Here is a 7,116-nt window from a genome sequence, read left to right as displayed (position 1 = left end):
TTGGGACATTCTTGAAAAAAAAGAGCGCACTGGTGATCTCGTGAACTCCAAAAGACCTGGACGTTCACCGAAGACAACAGTGGTGAATGAGCGCAGAATCCTTTCCATGGTGAAGAAAAACCCCTTCACAACATCTACCCAAGTGAAGAACACTCTCCTGGAAGTAGGTGCATCAGTATCTAAGTCTACCATTGTCACGGCGGGTGTGTGGACCCACTGGGCCGTACCGCCGTAGCGGGATAGCAGCTGGCCAAACAGGATACCAAGTCAAAATCTATAGTTTGAATAGGTTATACAGACAGTAGCGATGGTTAGGCTCGGATGGGAACTTGGCAGCAGGCAGACACCAGGCGTGGTGAAACACAGCAGGCATAGTATAGGGCACAACGCGACTCCAACTCTCTACGGCGCAGGAACAAGGTAGCACAGGATACAGGTAGCAGGAATGGTAACACTGGGAACTGGAAAACACTAAGGGACCATTTGAAAAGACTAACACGGGTAAACACACCAACGCTCAGGCAATGAAGGAAGTGGCAGGGCCCTTCTTATAGTTCAGGGTGACCATGGGCTAATTAGACATACTATTCAGGTGCACACACTGGCCTTTTAAGGCCAGGCACGAGCATGTGCGCGTACCCTGCGGGACACAGCAGAGTTAAGCGGAAGTGCTTCATGGCTGTGGCCGTCGAGGGGTGAGTAATCCCGATGGTCCGCAGCCATGGGTGTCACAACCATAAAGAGAAGACATCATGAGAGCAAATACAGAGGGTTCACCACAAGATGCAAACCATTAATCAGCCTCAAAAATAGAAAGGCCAGATTAGACTTTGCCAAACAACATGTAAAGAAGCTGCCCAGTTCTGGAACTGCATGAAACTAAGATCAATCTGTACCAGAATGATGGGAGGAAGAAAGTATGGAGAAGGCTTGGAACGGCTCATGATCCAAAGCCACCACATCCTCTGTAAAACATGGTGGGGGCAGTGTGATGGCATGGTGGAGGCAGTGTGATGGCATGATGGGGGCAGTGTGATGGCATGGTGGAGGCCGTGTGATGGCACGGTGGAGGCCGTGTGATGGCACGGTGGGGGCAGTGTGATGGCACGGTGGGGGCAGTGTGATGGCACGGTGGGGGCAGTGTGATGGCACGGTGGGGGCAGTGTGATGACACGGTTGGGGCAGTGTGATGGCATGGTGGAGGCAGTGTGATGGCATGGTGGGGGCAGTGTGATGGCATGGTGGAGGCAGTGTGGTGGCATGGTGGAGGCAGTGTGATGGCATGGTGGAGGCAGTGTGATGGCATGGTGGGGGCAGTGTGATGGCATGGGCATGCATGACTGCCATAGGTACTGGGTCACTAGTGTTTATTGATGATGTGACTGAAGACAGAAGCAGCCGGATGAATTCTGAAGGGTTCATGGATTTACTTTCTGCTCAGATTCAATCACATGCAGCAAGGTTGATTGGACGTCGCTTCACAATACAGATGGACAATGACCCAAAACATACTGTGAAAGCAACCCAGGAGTTTATAAGGCAAAGAAGTGGAATATTCTGCAATGGCCGAGTCACCAGATCTCAACCCGATCGAGCTGCATTTCACTTGCTTAAGACAAAACTTAAGGCAGAAAGACCGACAAACAAGCAACAACTGAAGACCTATGCAGTAAAGGCCGGGCAAAGCATCACAAAGGAGGAAACCCAGCGTGTGGTGATGTCCATGGGTTCCAGACTCCAGGCCGTCATTGCCTGCAAAGGATTCTCTACAAAGTATTAAAAAAACCATTTTATTTATGGTAATGTTGTTAATTTGTCCAATTACTTTTGAGCCCCTGAAATGAGGCGGCTGTGTAGAAAAATGGTTGCAATTCCTTGAATTAAACTTGAAAGTCTAAACTTCAATTGTATCTCAGATGTTTCATTCCAAATCCAATGTGGTGGCAGCAGAGCCCAAATCATGAAGATTGTGTCACGGTCCAAATAATTCTGCACTTAACTGTATATTCTACATACATTGTGGACTAGGGTGCACCTAGCTTTTCTGCTGCCTGAGGTGAAACGTGAAACGGTGATAGAGGATGGATAGCAAAGAAAAAAAATATATAATTTTTATGTTCACATGTTATGGAAATTTGTTTAATACAAGTATATAAGATATATAAAAATCCTAATCACATGCTGCATAAAATCTGCAGTGTATACAAGCAGTTAAATTACCTATCTACCTGCATTCACTATATGACACTCATTCATTATATACCTATTTGTGCACATTCAGCATCGTAGGCATGAAAATGCACTGTGTGCACTGGAAGAAGCACAGTAAAAAACATGGTACCAGAACCCAGCTCATTACGTAACTACAGCACCAAAACAAAGCTCAGTACATAAATACAGCACCAGAACAAAGCTCAGTACATAAATACAGCACCAGAACAAATCTCAGTACATAGATACAACACCAGAACCAAGCTCATTACATAAATACAGTACTAGAACCAAGCTCATAACATAAATACACCAGAACCAAGCTTAGTACATAAATACAGCACTAGAACAAAGCTTAGTACATAAATACAGCACCAGAACCAAGCTCAGTACATACAGTGAAGGAAATAAGTATTTGATCCCTTGCTGATTTTGTAAGTTTGCCCACTGTCAAAGACATGAACAGTCTAGAATTTTCAGGCTAGGTTAATTTTACCAGTGAGAGATAGATTATATATATATAAAAAAAAAGAAAATCACATAGTCAAAATTATATATATTTATTTGCATTGTGCACAGAGAAATAAGTATTTGATCCCCTACCAACCATTAAGAGTTCAGCCTCCTCCAGACCAGTTACACGCTCCAAATCAACTTGGTGCCTGCATCAAAGACCGCTGTCTTAAATGGTCACCTGTATAAAAGACTCCTGTCCACAGACTCAATTAATCAGTCTGACTCTAACCTCTACAACATGGGCAAGACCAAAGAGCTTTCTAAGGATGTCAGGGACAAGATCATAGACCTGCACAAGGCTGGAATGGGCTACAAAACCATAAGTAAGACGCTGGGTGAGAAGGAGACAACTGTTGGTGCAATAGTAAGAAAATGGAAGACATACAAAATGACTGTCAATCGACATCGATCTGGTGCTCCATGCAAAATCTCACCTCGTGGGGTATCCTTGATCCTGAGGAAGGAGCTCAGCCGAAAACTACACCGGGGAACTTGTTAATGATCTCAAGGCAGCTGGGACCACAGTCACCAAGAAAACCATTGGTAACACATTACGCCGTACTGGTTAAAAATCCTGCAGTGCCCGCAAGGTCCCCCTGCTCAAGAAGGCACATGTACAGGCCCGTCTGAAGCTTGCAAATGAACATCTGGATGATTCTGAGAGTGATTGGGAGAAGGTGCTGTGGTCAGATGAGACTAAAATTGAGCTCTTTGGCATTAACTCAACTCGCCGTGTTTGGAGGAAGAGAAATGCTGCCTATGACCCAAAGAACACCGTCCCCACTGTCAAGCATGGAGGTGGAAACATTATGTTTTGGGGGTGTTTCTCTGCTAAGGGCACAGGACTACTTCACCGCATCAATGGGAGAATGGATGGAGCCATGTACCGTCAAATCCTGAGTGACAACCTCCTTCCCTCCACCAGGACATTAAAAATGGCTCGTGGCTGGGTCTTCCAGCACGACAATGACCCGAAACATACAGCCAAGGCAACAAAGGAGTGGCTCAAAAAGAAGCACATTAAGGTCATGGAGTGGCCTAGCCAGTCTCCAGACCTTAATCCCATCGAAAACTTATGGAGGGAGCTGAAGATCCGAGTTGCCATGCGACAGCCTCGAAATCTTAATGATTTACAGATAATCTGCAAAGAGGAGTGGGCCAAAATTCCATCTAACATGTGTGCAAACCTCATCATCAACTACAAAAAACGTCTGACTGCTGTGCTTGCCAACAAGGGTTTTGCCACCAAGTATTAAGTCTTGTTTGCCAAAGGGATCAAATACTTATTTCTCTGTGCACAATGCAAATAAATATATATAATTTTGACAATGTGATTTTCTGTTTTTTTTTTTAATATATAATCTTTCTCTCACTGGTAAAATTAACCTAGCCTAAAAATTCTAGACTGTTCATGTCTTTGACAGTGGGTAAACTTACAAAATCAGCAAGGGATCAAATACTTATTTCCTTCACTGTATATACACAGCAACAGAACCAAGATCAGTACATATATACAGCACCAGAACCAAGCTCAGTACATAAATACAGTACTAGAACCATGCTCATGACATAAATACAACACCAGAACCAAGCTCAGTATATAAATACAGCACTAGAACCAAGCTCAGTATATATACACAGCACCAGAACAAAGCTCAGTACATAAATACATCACCAGAACAAACCTCAGTACATATATACTGCACGAGAACAAAGCTCAGTACATAAATACAGTACCAGAACAAAGCTCAGTACATAAATAAAGTACTAGAACCATGCTCATGACTAGAGATGAGCGAACTTTTCAAAAGTTCGGTTCGGCTAGTTCGCCGAATTTCACAAAAAAGTTCGATTCGGACCGAACTAGTTCGGACCGAACCTGTCACTTCCGTGCGCCGAGCATGGTACTGTCCAGGGTGCTGATAGAGTTAATGGGCTGCACTAACTCTTTCAGCAACCTTGACAGTACATGCTCGGCGCCCGGAAAATACAATTTAAATGTAATAAAAAAATAAAAATTATACGTTCGTACTTACTTTCCTCCTGTCCGGACTCCAGCGATGACGTTTCATCCCTTTCGCCGCTGCAGCCAATCACAGGCTGTAGTGGCGGTCACGCACGTCAGGATGACGCTTCATCCCACGTGACCGCCTCTGCAGCCAATCACAGGCTGCAGCGGCGACATGGATGAAACGTCATCGCTGGAGGCCGGACAGGAGGAAAGTAAGTATGAACGTATTATTTATTTTTTTTGGCATGTATGTATGTTGTCATGTATGTATGTATATATGTGCATGTGTGTATGTATATTTGCATGTATATATTTGCATGTATGTATGTATGTTTGCATGTATGTATGTTTGCATGAATGTATGTTTGTATGTATGTATGTTTGCATGTATGTATGTTTGCATGAATGTATGTTTGCATGTATGTATGTTGTCATGTATGTATGTATGTATGTATGTATGTTGTCATGTATGTAGGTATATATGTGCATGTATGTTTGCATGTATGTTGGCATGTATGTATATATGTGCATGTTTGTATGTATATTTGCATGTATATATTTGCATGTATGTATGTATGTATGTTTGCATGTGTGTATGTTTGCATGTATGTATGTTGGCATGTATGTATATATGTGCATGTATATTTGCATGTATATATTTGCATGTATGTATGTATGTTTGCATGAATGTATGTTTGTATGTATGTTTGCAATTTATGTATGTTTGCATGTGTGTATGTATGTTGTCATGTATGTATGTTGTCATGTATGTATGTATATATGTGCATGTATGTTTGCATGTATGTATATATGTGCATGTTTGTATGTATATTTGCATGTATATATTTGCATGTATGTATGTATGTTTGCATTTATGTATGTTTGCATGAATGTATATTTGTATGTATGTATGTATGTATGTATGTTGTCATGTATGTATGTTGTCATGTATGTATGTTGTCATGTATGTATATATGTGCATGTATGTTGGCATGCATGTATATATGTGCATGTTTGTATGTATATTTGCATGTATATATTTGCATGTATGTATGTATGTATGTTTGCATGTATGTATGTATGTTGTCATGTATGTTTGCATGTTTTTATTTTTGCATGTATGTTTGTATGTATGTTTATATATATGTGCATGTATGTAATTATGTTTGCATGTATTTATGTTTGCATGTATATTTGTGCATGCTTGTATATATGTATCTTTGCATGTTTGTATGTATGTATGTTTTCATGTGTGTTTGTATGCATGTATGTATGATAGTTTGCATGTATGTATATATGTGTGCATGCTTGTATGTATGTATGTATGTTTGTATGTATGTATGTATGTTTGCATGTATGTTTGTTTGTATATATGTCTGTATGGCCATGTATGATACTGTCTGCTGGCGCCCTGTATCTAAGTCAACTTCGTGGCAGGCTTCTATACATGGTATAACAGTCAGTATCACACATTAAACTGAATCTAAGCCTACGACATGTTTTATTTCATTTTTGTATTTTTTTTACAGGTTTGGTGTTTGGACTACGTCGGTTTCGAGGACTACTTTGATGACGGTTTTTTTTTCTACAATAAAATGGTTAATGAGGGTTGTGTTGGGGGTGCTTTATTTCAATAAAATATTTTATCTATATCTTTGTCTTTTCAAATTTTATTACTACCACTTTAGTAATGGCCGCTGTCTGAGTGACAACATCCATTACTAAGGCGAGGCTTAGTGTTAGCCGGTACAGAGGCTAACACTAACCACCATTATTACCCCGGTACCCACCACCACCAGGGGTGCCGGGAAGAGCCAGGTACGATCCAGTACCCGACCATCTGTTGTGATGGTCGGGCCTTGGGGCGGCCGCAGGCTGGTATTATGAGGCTGGGAAGGGCCAAAAACAGTGGACCTTCCCACCCTTGTAATGCTAGGCTGCTGCTGCTGTGTTGTATCTGGCTGGTTATAAAAGTGGGGGGGACCCCACGTCATTTTTTTTAAATTATTTATTTATTTACATTTTTTTTTTTAAAAAGACATGGGGTTCCACCCAATTTATCATAACCAGCCACATACAACACAGTGTTATTAGCCTGGGAATGTACTAAACCAGTGGCCCTTCCCACCCATGTAATGCCAGACTGCTGCGGCCTTGTATATGGCTGGTTATTAAAAATGTGGGGGACCCAACGTCTATTGTTAAATTTGTTAAATTAAAAAAAAAAAACGACGTGGGGTCCCCCCCATTTTTATAACCAGCCCGATACAACACAGCAGCAGCAGCCTAGCATTACAAGGGTGGGAAGGTCCACTGTTTTTGGCCCTTCCCAGCCTCATAATACCAGCCTACGGCCGCCCCAGTACCCGACCATCACA

Source organism: Rhinoderma darwinii, chromosome 4 (genome assembly GCF_050947455.1).
Source record: "Rhinoderma darwinii isolate aRhiDar2 chromosome 4, aRhiDar2.hap1, whole genome shotgun sequence".
NCBI lineage: Eukaryota > Metazoa > Chordata > Amphibia > Anura > Rhinodermatidae > Rhinoderma > Rhinoderma darwinii.
This window is presented reverse-complemented; position numbering follows the sequence as displayed.